General features: G+C 44.3%; 1 long non-coding RNA gene and 1 pseudogene across 1 annotated transcript in view; one reads left to right on the top strand and one right to left on the bottom strand.

The window, feature by feature from the left end:
• LOC139568778 (tubulin-specific chaperone E-like) lies at positions 1 to 10,743 on the bottom strand (annotated as a pseudogene).
• LOC139568779 (uncharacterized) overlaps positions 10,743 to 13,824 on the top strand; it is a 7,813-nt gene continuing 4,731 nt past the window's right edge. Inside the window, exon 1 of the long non-coding RNA XR_011673662.1 lies at positions 10,743 to 11,542. This is a non-coding gene — a long non-coding RNA (uncharacterized lncRNA). The remainder of the gene's footprint in view (positions 11,543 to 13,824) is intronic.

Below are 13,824 nucleotides of genomic sequence, written 5' to 3' on the forward strand. Positions count from 1 at the left end.
TAATTAATTGTTGTATTTATGATGTAAGCTCTTGATACGATCCAAATAAATACAAATACACAAATTGGTCACATAGTGCACACTTGGGTTATGTTCTAAAGGGCACATGACACTAGGCCCTAGGGTCTCTTATTGGACAAGTTCAGATGTTCCCTTCCCGTTTCGGACAGTTCTCTTCCGTTTCGTGCCAAATGAACACAACCCAAGTGTTTCCTTCTCCTACATCGATTGGTCTCCTCTGGCTGAATAGATATTGCGCTGTGTTTTCGTCCAAGTTTAAGTGCTGTACATTTATCTCATGGATTTCGGAATATCGCTTAAACTTCCAATCCGGTTGCCTGGCTACCCAAACTCCTTGCTCCGGCCAAACGTTATGCCACGGAAGCGGAAGAATTCAGTTTGAGTCATCAGGCAACCAATCCGGACCTTTGCTGATCACAACCAGCGGACAAGGACCTTGTCTCCGTCTTCGATGGAGTAGAACTGCAGCGGTTTCAGGTCGTTGTCGATCTCAATCTCTTTGCCCTCCATCTGAGGAAAGACAAATGGCGTTTTAGGGAGTCCCTTCCACTGCTATGAAAGTGATACTGTAACATTGGTCTATTAAACAGATTCACATATGAATGCCGAGTATGGTTACACCAAATAAAACTAGACTAGACCCCTTTACCTTTGAGGTAGTATAGGGCAGTTGCTGTTGTCAGTAAACCTCTTTACCTTTGAGCTAGTGTAGGAGAGTTTCAACTCAGCACCCGGTATCTTTAGCAGTCTGTAGAGCAGCCCCTTCCCTTTCTGAACGATCATGGAATCTAAAACACATCAAAAAGAGTGTTCCATTAAAATACAATAGGTTACCGTCACTTCAATTGCTCTTACACAGAAGGTCGCTCACACAGATGGTAGCATTTCATTAGGATCTTACATGCATGATCTCCCATTTTGGCACAAAGAGATCGAAGAGTATAAAAACAGTTGATCAGTGCAACTATTTATCCAAACAGCACTTCATAATTTGACGTGCCATTTTCACGTGGGTCTACAGTCAACTTTATGCAGTGTGCATGCTGCCCAAAACATTGCCTAACAAGTGCAAACAATCCAAAGTCTGCGGTTGTTGGATGTAGAGCCCGAAACACACTGTTCAAAAACATCCACCACGTTTCCTATTGCCTGGTTAAGTATCTCTTACTATAATTCCACACAGGTATGGCGGATGTTAACTAGATTTCTTTCATTTTCAGCCCCTCAATGAGAAAAAAAGACCTTTGGCACAGGTATATCCCTTTCCCACTATCGTGCTGAACAGAACCAAACTGTGCTGGCTCTGACATTTGCTTTTCACATTGTGCGTTTCAGTAACTACGCTGGCGACGATTAACCAGGCCAGCTCAGTACAGCTTGGTTCAGTATTGTGAAGTCTTTTTTATTTATTTATTGGAGATCGGGGTCCCGGCCTCCTTACATATTTTGTATTGTTATTTCAAAGCAGTCAGAAATGACAGAGGGAGAAACAATAAGAGGGATACAAATTTGCCAGGGGGTATATGTGGTCTGGAGTCCGGCACATCCATGCACATCTCAATTCATTTGCTTAGCTATCGCACATAATATAATAATAATATCAAATGCCATCTAACTAGCTGATGAAGTCAGGTGGGAGTCTTTACCTGGGAGTTTCTTCACCACAGATTTTCGGTCCGTCTCATCCGGACAAACAAATGTTATGCCTGGTGGGGGAAGTATGAAATTCTATTTTATTCTTACGGACTAATGCAATTTTGATACTCTGACTCGTCTCCTGACTAAATATTTATATGTGTTTATTGGGTCACAGCACATTACAGGTTATTATTACGGGTTATTACGAAATCATTAAAATAATTATCTAATTCATTCCATAACCGCTTCATAATCCTGGTCTTGGGGGACACATTTTAGTGTTTGCCCAAGACAGCAACATTACACTTATTCAATGTTTGATAATACGTTTATTAGTGGAATCAGGTGTGTAGTGCTAGGACAAAAAACCCAGGACCAGGATTAAGAAACACTGCTTTACGCAAATGTGTGCAGCCCCGGAATTTGTAACTTGACGCAACTATATAGGATTGCTAATTGCATTCTGTAGAAATTAGGCTTAGGAGAAGTGAGGAGGACTCACTTAAGAGCTGATTTTTCAATGCAAATGGCTCCTGCTTCTTCAGTTCGCTGTCTTCTGGAGCTCCGTATTCTGAAAAACAAACGATATCGAGCCTCTGTAAATTCATTGAACTCATGATACAGGGCGGGAATTAGGATCGCCATTGTCTCTTTGTAAGAGTGACGACATGGGTTGCGATGTATCACTTCTTTCTCGCGATATGGGTAGCAGTATGGCAGATAACAAGACATGAAATGTTTTTTCTTCAGAAATGCCTATAGTGGAGTAGATATAGGATGGGCTGTACCACTTCTCAGTCTAAAATAGGGTGTTGCAGCAGAGGGCTGGGAAACCTCAGGAGGAACGTACCATTCTTGACTCACTCTGTATGAGACTCTGATAGCGGGGGTACTGTGCGGTGAATTCAGCACTGGGGCGGTTCTGCTGGGGGTCTCGGTGTCCCCCGGATGCCAGCCACTCTAGCCCAAACATCTTGCAGTAGTCCAGCTCCGCGCCCCTCCTGTCCTCAGGCAGGACCTACAGGTAACCACGGTAACAGGGAAAGAGAATGGAGGATTTCAGCAAGCGCATCCGCAAACACTGATAGATTCATAGGGGGAGATACGAGAAGGAAACATATATAGCTTTAAAAAGGAACATTTCACAATGTCTAGATGAAACCACATCCCATGACATGTGTAGATCCAGCTACTACACGCCTCAAATCTCGAATGAAGATACAGTAAGCACGGTCTAATTTCCTGGTTTTCTTCGGTGCATATCTTTTCCATTCATTTGGGATGGAGGCATATAGCTGGATCTATCACAGCTATCCCTTTACGCTTGTGCGCAGTGGCTGACCATTAATCGCACCAGTATATATTGCATGTCAGCCATGTGGGGATCAACTGTAAGGAGCTGGGTCCGTCTTTCAAACCCGTGTGTATTAAAATGGAGCTTAATGAACACACCCAGGTTTGGCGGTAGCGTTAAATGGAGGACGGGGCCTCACCGTCCACCTGTTGAGGGCCTCCAGCCGGCCCACCCTGGCGATGAGCAGCTGCATGGCTGTGCCGGGGGTTCTGCCGACAAGACACCCGGACCAGGCTCTGCAGCTTCTCTAGCTCGTTTATTACCGACCACTGTGTGTGTGTGTGTGTGTGTGTCAGTGAGTGAATGAGATTGTATGAGTGTGTGTCAGTGACTGTGTGTTTGAATGTGTGATTTTTATTGTTGTATGTATTGCAGTGTCAGTGTGTAAGCACAAGAGGGTGTGTGTGTAGAGTTTGGAAAGAGAGAGAAAGGGGAGATAAAGGGTTGAGTTACATGTGAAAACTTTCTTCCCCCCCCACTACCTATCTTTACAGAACAAGTATTAACTTTTTGCAGACTAACGTTAGTGACATTCATCAAATTAGTTTTAGTAATTCATCATTCATATATCCAGATACATTTCATTAAAATAAAATCTCTCTTAGAAGAGAGACCTTACTAACAGATAGGGATGAAACGGTTACCGGTTTCACGATAAACCACGGTAAAATTCCCGACGGTTAGTATGACCATTTGAAATGTTAATTATCATTAAAACCGTGTTTGATTACAGAGGTTTGAAAAACTCACGTTAAATACTGTCCAGCATCAACCAAAGTTAGCAAGTCTGGCGCAGGCGCAGCATGCAACGTGGGTTTAGTTTTGTGTGAAAACATGGCGGAAGGCAGTGACAGAGCTGTGAAGTGTGGTCGTATTTTGGGGTTTTACAAGAGTGCTGAGGGAAACTTAATCGAAGATGGTGACCCTGTCTGCAGAACAAGCAAAAAGAGAGAGAAAATCTCTGCGAAAGGGGGCAACACTTTTAATCTCGAGTCATCTTCATGACCACCACCCACTACTTTAGAGCGAATGCAAGGTAAATTAACTTTTAGCTCAATGCATGATGTGGGGACTTCGGAATGGAGGAAAATGTCATGGTTTGTCTAACTTGCTAATAGCGTGTAAATAATGTAAACTGAAGCTTTCAGTGTTACCTACTCTTGTAAAAACACTACCCGTTGTTCTGCTGCTGTATGAGTCGTGTGTCTGCAGACTCGATACGCCCAATGCACCGTGTTATGTAGTTTAGTCACCCAAACAACATTTTGTTCATTTAAAATCCGGCAGTCGTCGACTTGGTTGTAAAAGTGTTCCAACGGGAGAAACACTATAGACTCCTATACAAGACTCCTGTATTTATGTCAATTGTTGGGCTCATTGCAACTTTCTTCTTAAGACTCATTTGTATTTATGTAAATTGTGCATGGGGTCATTGCATATACTCAAATGCTACACAGACGACAGACTGTGTGAGAGAGAGAGGGTGAATAATAATAATGTAATAATAATAATAAAACATTTTCTATTCGTGCAGCAGGCAAACCAGTGATGCTACTGGTCCCTCCTCATCTACAGTTGTGACACAGACACTGAAGCAAGCATTTAAAAGACAGGCTGCTTATGCATCCACATCAAAAAAATGCTCAAGACCTCACTGCAGCCCTTTCATATTACATTGCAAAGGACATGATGCCATTTCAAATTGTTGAGAGGCCAGACTTTCTGAGGCTGATGAAGGCTCCCGTGCCTCACTACAAAGTGCCATCACGAATATTATTTTCCAAGACTGAAATCCCAAACCTGTACAACCAGGTTAAAGCTGATGTTGGAAAAAGTTTGGCTCAAGGCATACGGTTTGCTGCAACTACTGACCTCTGGACCAGTGAAAGCAGGGGTGGTCAACCCTACATCACCTTCACTATCCATTACCTCACCCCAGACTGGCCCCTGGACCCCAGGGGTGGTCAACCCTACATCACCTTCACTATCCATTACCTTACCCCAGACTGGCAACTGGAATCAAACTGCCTGGAAACACAGTTCTTTCCAGAAGATCACTCGGCTCACAACATCAGAGTTTTTTGAGAATATGCTGAAAGAGTGGGTGGGATCAACAAGAAAGACCTGGTCTGCATAACTACAGACAACGCAACAAACATGATCAAGGCTTTTGAAGAGTTCCCAGATCTGTGGCTTGGGTGCTTTGGCAATAATTTGAACCTAACCATCTCAAAGGCTCTGACAATTCAGAGAGTTGACACAGCAGTCAAGGAATGCCGTCATCTCATCCAAGGCTTCTCACGGAGCTGGAAGAGAAGGAGAGAACTGAGAGAAAAGCAAGCTGCCCTCAACATGACACAGAAGGCTCTGATCCATGATGTGGTGACCCGATGGGGGATCTACACACAAGATGCTTGAGCGTTTCCTTAGCCAACAGCAGCCAGTCTGTGCGACACTGGCTGGTGAAAGAGGAACATGGCATCTGATGTCCAAGGATACCGGCATGTGTCATGGTGCAACTGTGCCAGCTCCTCAGTCTGTGCATCTGTAAACTTGCTCAGAGACACTGTCAGCCATCAAGCCTGTCCTGGACCACATCACCCGTGATGTTCTGGTGGAAAAGGATACGGAGCCGTCCCCGACAAAGGAGATGAAAAGGGTAATGAGAGAAGACCTTATTTAACAACAGATACACAGAGAAGCAAAGAGAGAGTCATGCATATGGCTTGTTTCATTGACCCACGCTTCAAAAGGAGCTTTTTAGATGAGCCTGAGGCTGCAAAAGTTGACACTGACAGCTGTGTCCAGGAGGCCTTGAAGCTGGCAGCTGCACAAGTCAGGGAAGAACCACAAAGCACCAGCAGCACCTCCACCCCCACAGCGGAATCGGATGGGAAAGGCCTGGCTGGGTTGCTGAGAAAGATCACCTCTCTGCTGCCTTGTTGAGGTAAAGAGGGTCAGATTCCGACCTCCCCAGAAGACAGAGTGAAAGAAGAGATCAAGGTCTACCTGTCTCTGCCACCCATTCCAGCAGAAGAGGATCCACTGGTGTGGTGGAGGGACCATGCATCAGAGCTGTCTCACCTTGACAGGTTTGCCAGGCAGCTTTTGTGCATCCCAGCAACCAGCGTGCCATCAGAGGGTATTCAGTGCCAGCGGGCACATTGTCTCCCCTCGCAGATCACTACTTAAACCGGACCAAGTAAATATGCTGACATTTTTACATTTCATTCTCAAGTGAACAAAGATGCCAACATACAGGATTGTTAGACCAGCATCACCTTATTTCTGTATGAAGGAGAGAACGGACATACAGGATGTTAGGCCAGCAGCACCTTATTTCTGTATGAAGGAGAGAACGGACATACAGGATGTTAGGCCAGCAGCACCTTATTTCTGTATGAAGGAGAGAACGGACATACAATCAGTGCTGTTCATTTGATTGGTTTACATATGGTTGTATTGCTCTTACATGCACATTGGATGTGTTTACATATGGTTGTATTGCTCTTACATGCACATTGCTTTACTTGTGTTGCTTTTATATGCTTTTATATGCACATTTGATTTGCTTCCTTAAAGGTTGTGTTCATTTAAACCTCCACGAGGGAAACTTTTACCTCTCATGGCCACATGGTGCCATCTTTAATGTTAATGTTATTATTTTAATGTCTATGCACACAAAGTGAATAATGCTGCTAATTGTATTTGTTGGTTTTCAATATGAAATGATTTCCGTGTGTATGTATCAGTACTTTTTGAACATTTCCAGCACATTTGTCACAATCGTGATACGAAATGTTCATAACGTTTCATCTCCACTCACAGACGATACTCACCTCTGAAATGTTGTCGCTATTAACTGTGAGAATTTTCAGGGCAGGAAACATTGCTGTCATGCAACCTTCAGAAGACATGAAAAAAATACTAGCATACTCAATGTTGATCTTTCGCTCTTACAGTTTTACACATTGTGAAATTACCTGTCATCAAAACACAGATCCATATGCATGTTCGGAAACCTTGTTCAAATATCTCTCCTGATATGTTCATTCAACTTGACTTCCAATAACAAACACAAAAAAATATAACGTTTTCGAAAAAAAGTGTGGATGTAAACTTTACCAGGCAGTGCATCATCTAACCTCAAGGCTGACAAACCAGTCTTCGACATATTTAGATTCTCCAGTCTGAAATTCATGAAAATCATGGATGTAAAAAGGTTACACTTTATGGTAAATTCCATGATAAATGCCACATAAGTTATTATGAATGTTACAAATGCTTATTCATTGAAATGCTAATGTTAAGCAAATAACGAAATACACATTTATTAGGATATTAGTATGTATACAAAAAAAATGTTTTGTTGATTATTGCTCACGAAAGTAAAGTACTCCCAAGAACTGTCAATGCCCAAGTCCAAGCTACCGACAGGGCTATGTCATTTGTCATAAGACGTAGAGAACTGTTATGACAAGTGTCTGTGTTGGTAGGGTTATGCTCGCTCTTACCTCGGCAGTTTGGCAATACTCAGTACGGTTCCATCAACCAAAGGGTTTGTTGAGAAATCCAAAACTGCCAAGGACTGTAAGACATTGTTTGGCCTGCACGAAAGAGGCGGAAATACACGTCAGTTCTATATGTTGTTTTAGAAATTAAAAAAAACTAAAATCGGAAGGGAGACCCAAAACGGCTAAAACCTTACCTCTGCAGTTCAGTGATGTCATTCTCAGAGACGTAGAGATCTTCCAGCAGTGGCCACATGGGGGCGCACTCAAGCAGCTAACAGACCAACACCAAAGGGAGAGAGGATAAATGTAAAGAGACAGCATATAGAGAAGTTTTTCTCATTTCATTAGGCCTTCACAGGTTTGCACCAGCTCGTTAATTAACATATCGTGCACTGCAACTTAATGATCTATTACCGTATTAACTGGTACAAAAACACCTTTCAAAATAAAATCAGCCTGCAAAATTGTATTTTCTTCAGATGGGATCGATCTGAATTAATCCATCATCAATTCCTCACATCCTATCTCCTTGCCTCCTTCTCAACCATATTGGTGGATAAGGTCCAAGGTTCTTTCCCTCCAGCGTTCTTCTCCAATGGGTTTTGAGGATGTAAGCATAGAGGATGCAAGGAATCGAGGAAAGATGCATTGAGAAAGAGACCCATAATGCCTAAGGGAAGGGTACAGGGTGGTGGCTGTCACCACCTGAGGCCACGTGAGGGCACAGTTGGTGAGGGAGAGGACACTGAGGCAGGCCCGAGGTCGCACCGTAGGGTTGGAGGGCACACGCAGTCTGTTGTGGCTGAGGGGACAGAGGACGAGAGAGAGACACGTCAGTGAGGGGATCAGAGGTTGAGAAAAGTCAGGCACAAAAACACACACACCATTATTCAGTGTGATCTACCTGAGCTGAAGCTCTTTGAGTTCCTTCCATCTGCTCCGTGACGGCCATCACGTCGTCCCAGCAGCACAGGAGGTTCCCACACAGGCCCAACATCAGCACGTCTGACAGGGACCATTAAGGATGCAGTAGTAGCGCAACATCAGCTAAATGTCCAATCAATGCTTCCCCCAAGCTAATTCAATTGGGTGGGTGGACCGTACATTTACTAACAGGACATGGGGCCTGCGTCCCAAATAACACACACATTCACTAAAGTGCACTGCTTTTGATCAGAGCCCTAGTCAAAAGTAGTGCACTATATAGGGAAAAGGGGTGCCATTTGGGACTCAAACATGGTGTAATGTCGCTACATATCACAGTAATTCCAGGTCAGAGAAGTGCACTCAAGTATTATTAACATTAACAATTTTGTGGCCTCCCGAGTGGCGCAGCGGTCTAAGGCGCTGCATCGCAGTTTCTAGCAGTGCCACTAGAGACCCTGGCTCTGTCACAGCAGGCCGCGACCGGGAGACCCATGGGGCGGCGCACAATTGGCCTAGCGTTGTCCGGGTTAGGGGAGCGTTTGGCCGGCAGAGATGTCCTTGTCCCATTGCGCTCTAGCGAATCCAGTGGCGGGCCGGGCGCATGCACGCTGACAGGGTCGCCAGGTGTATGGCGTTTCCTCCGACACGTCTGTGGCTGGCTTCTGGGTTAAGCGGGCATTGGTGTTAAGAAGCAGCGCGGCTTGGCTGGGTTGTGTTTCAGAGGACGCATGGCTCTCGACCATCGCCTCTCCCGAGTCTGTACGGGAGTTGCAGCGATGAGACAAGACTGTAACTACCAATTGGATACCACAAAATTTGGGAGAAAAATGGGTTTAAAAATAAATTATTAAAATGAACAAAAATGATAGTTGTATTTTTTTGACATGGGCACTTATTTAACTAATTAAAAGCTACTAAATGAAAGGATACGGGGAGTGGAGTTTTGGATTTCGTTTGCAGGGCCCGGGCTGGAAACCTCACGCAACCTCAGCGCAACATCGGTGAGGTTTTCCACCCTGCGGAGAAGCACAGATGACAACGACGCTTTTCACTGAATAAGTACAGATGACTGCACATCAGAAGTGCAAACTCTGTTGGAGAGTGGTGCAGTTCAACAGTCCCAATTAAAGTGCATTAGCCTACTTTTTATAACATTCTTAACTTTATATTTATTTATTTAACCAGGGAATACCCTTTAGGTTAGAAACCGCTTTTTGGGACCTGATACTGGCATCCTCTGGTATAGGTGGCATGCTTTAACAATATTCCTTAACTATTGCAAACAGTACATACGGAGTTGACTGTTCAAATAAGCCCACTTTGGGACAGATTCCCTAAATCAGATTAAGCCTAGTCCTGGACTAAAATGCCCTCTCACTCTCGGTCTCCAAAGCCTTGTTGTCCCCTTACTTCTGTTTCTCCGAGATGGCCTCGAAGCCCACCATCTCCACCGTCCTCGTGGAGATCTGGATCTCCTCTCCCAAGACCTGCTGGACCTCCATCTCGTAACGCCGCCTGATGGCCGTCAGGTAGTCCACCCCGAAGCTGGCCTTCTTGGGCCGGACGAAAGAGCCTCCCTTCGGGTGCCTTTGGTGGGGTGGAGGGGGAGAGAACCTTGGTCTGAGAGCAGCAAAAACACATAACGGCCACATTCCAAACCAAAACAAATGTCTGTTTTCTTTTTTGAGGGTGGAGACTTCATTTTTGCCAGAATTTCAATTTCTAACACGTACGAACACAGAAATGAATCACACAGCTGACCAAATTACAGAAGATTTTACTTATGGGTTAACAGTAATTAGGATGACACCTATGTCATGCTACCATCATGGAGATACTAGATATGGTTTACTTCACCTAGCACGTGAAGTAGTGGCCACCTTCATAGCTTCCATTGTGTTTGCATCGATCAGGGTTGTCCCACTCCACACCAAGCCACAACCCTAAGCACAGAGGAATTGGTAAGCACAGGCATTGAATAAGTAACGTTACTTGGTTATAGTGCATGACCAAGAATACTTGTGCATTTCTCTCAAACAGTGCTGCCACACACACTGTGGATAACTCTTATGTCATTTTGCCTATTATATCGATATCCCAAGCCTTCTGTAGCTAGTTAGCTTACCCGCAGTTGGTGGTACAGTGCCAACAAACCGCACCGTGCCACGCTCCCCGCCACACGTCTGCCCACTGCGTCTGATGGAAGGCACTCGTCCATGGTGGTGGCTTGTGTCTGGCCAGGGACTCTCATTGAACTCACTGAATCTATAACGTTGGGTATAAGTCGACCTATATATGTGCAATGAAAAAGAATGAGCAGGTAAAGCCTTCTGTACTTACTTGTTGTACTTTGACAGTGCTATTTAAGAAAGCATTAGGTAATAACGTTAACTAGCTAAAATACTTGCTGTCATGTCAACTCCCAAGAAACTGCAATGTCGTTTGGCTTTATTTGATTGGCTACTACAAACATCTTCACTGCCAATGAAACACGAGGACCACGTGTCCACAGAATGGATATAATGTTATTTCCAAATATGTGTTTGAAAGTTACCTTAATCAGAGAGTTTGTCATATTTCGCAGCAGCATAAATAATCACAGCTCACAAACGCCGATAGGAAGTAACTGAATATGATGATGCACACGTTTGCCGTACAAGTTTGATAGATTATTAATGATTAAGTTACCGGCAATAAACGTTATTTTAGTGTCATTGTTTAAATAGCCATCATCGTTATAGTCGGGTAACAATCAATGCATCTATATTTAGATCACTGGATGAAAGCCCACCCATATGTAACAGCTAGGGACATTTACAATTGCGTTGTGCATGGTAGGACATAATTAGGTGAAGGACAGGTCTTCATGGAGTAAAACGTGAGTAAATAGCTACATTTCTTTTTGGCATCAACACATAGTTCTAATGAGATGTGTTCATTATAACTTCCCGTGCAAATTATTTGATTAATTATTTCCATGATAAAAATCACGTTTTTATAAGATTGTCTCATCATTCAAACCAGCTGGAATCAACCATCGAGAACATTGAAGTGAACTGACCATGAAAAATACACTTTCTGGAGAGAGGTTAGTCGCAATTCCACGAGTATCCTCATGTATCTAACATTAAGAATTATGTTCAATTTGTACATTGTTGGAAATACAAGGTAGTTCGGGAAACACACACTGTATTAAATTGAACTTTTTTTTACGCAACATGTAAAGTGTTGGTCCAATGTTTCATGAGCTGAAATAAAAGATCCCAGAAATGTTCCATATGCACAAATTTATTTCTCTCAAATACTGTGCACAAATTTGTTTACATCCCTGTTAGTGAGCATTTCTCCTTTGCCAAAAGAATCCATCCACCTGACAAGTGTGGCATATCAAGATGATCATTACACAGAAGTATGTGGCAGGGTCAACAGACAATCATTGACTACAAAAGGAAAACCAGCCACTTCGCAGACACAGACGTCTTGCTTCCCGGCAAGCTAAACACCTTCGCCCGCTTTGAGGATAACACAGTGCCACCGACGTGGCCCACACCAAGGACTACGGGCTCTCCTTCTCTGTGGCCAACGTGAGTAAGACATTTAAGCGTGTTAACCTCCGCAAGGCTGCCAGCCCATATGCTGATCCTCAACACAGGGGACCCACAAGGGTGCGTGCCCAGCCCCCTCCTGTACTCCCTGTTCACCCATGACTACGCACACCTCCAACTCAATCATCAAGTTAGCAGACAACACAACATTTGTAGGCCTGATTACCAACAATGATGAGACAGCCTACAGGGAGGAAGTGAGGGCCTTGGGAGAGGTGCAGGAAAATAACCTCTCACTCAACGTCAACAAAACAAAGGAGATGATCGTGGACTTCAGGAAACAGCAGAGGGAGCATGCCCCTATCAACATCAACGGAAAGTTGGAAAGCTTCAAGTTCCTTGACCTACACATCACTGACGATCTGAAATGGTCCACACAGACAGTGTGGTGAAGAAGGCGCAACAGCTCCTCATCAACCTCAGGAGGCTGAAGAAATGTTGCTTGGCCCCTAAAACGTTTACAGATGCACAATTGAGAGCATCCTGTCGGGCTGTATCACCACCTGGTACGGCAACTGCACCGCCCGCAACTGCAGGTCTCGCCAGAGGGTGCTGTAGTCTGCCCAACGCATCACCGGGGGCAAACTACCTGCCCTCCAGGACACCTACAGCACCCAATGTCACAGGAAGGCCAGAAAGATCATCAAGGACATAAACCACCCGAGCCACAGCCTGTTCACGCCGCTATCATCCAGAAGGCGAGGTCAGTACAGGTGCATCAAAGCTGGGACCGAGAGACTGAAAACATCTCTCTCAAGGCCATCAGACTGTTAAATAGTCATTACTAGCCGTCTTCCACCCGGTTACGCAACCCTGCTCCTTAGAGGCTGCTGCCCTATATACATGGACTTGGAATCACTGGCCACTTTAGTAATGGAACACTAGTCACTTTAATAATGTTTACGTACTGCTTTAATCATCTCATATGTATATACTGTATGAGCCACTGACATTGCTCAATCTAATTTATATATTTCTTAATTCCATTCTTTTTTAGATGTGTATATTGACGTGAATTGTTATACTACTGCACTGTTGGAGCTAGGAACACAAGCATTTTGCTACACCCGCAATAACATCCTGCTAAATATGTGTATGTGACCAATAATATTTGATTTGACACAGGTGCATCTTGTGCTGGGGACAAAAGGCCACTAAAATGTGCAGATATGCTACAACACAATGCCACAGATGTCTCAAGTTGAGGGAGCCTGCAATTGGCATGCTGACTGCAGGAATATCCAGAGCTGTTGCCAGAGAATTGAATGTTAATTTCTCTACCATAAGTCGCCTTCAACGTCGTTTTACAGAATTTGGCAGCACATCCAACCGGCCTCACGACCGCAGACCACGTGTATGGCATCGTTTGGGAGAGCAGTTTGCTGATGTCAACATTGTGAACAGAGTGCCCCAAGGTGGCGGTGGGGTTATGGTATGGCCAAGCATAAATTACAGACAACGAACACAATTGAATTTTATCGATGGCAATTTGAATGCACAGCGATACCATGACGAGAGGCCAATTGTCGTTACATTCATCCGCCGCCAACACCATGTTTCAGCATGATAATGCACAGCACCATGTCGCAAGGCTCTGTACACAATTCCTGGAAGCTGAAAATGTCTCTGTTCTTCCATGGCCTGATACTCACCAGACATGTCACCCATTGAGCACGTTTGGGATGCTCTGGATCTACATGTACGACAGCGTGTTCCAGGTCTCACCATATTTAGCAACTTTGCACAGCCATTTTAAGAGGAGTGG

Source organism: Salvelinus alpinus, chromosome 2, assembly GCF_045679555.1.
Source record: "Salvelinus alpinus chromosome 2, SLU_Salpinus.1, whole genome shotgun sequence".
In the NCBI taxonomy this organism is placed as follows: domain Eukaryota; kingdom Metazoa; phylum Chordata; class Actinopteri; order Salmoniformes; family Salmonidae; genus Salvelinus; species Salvelinus alpinus.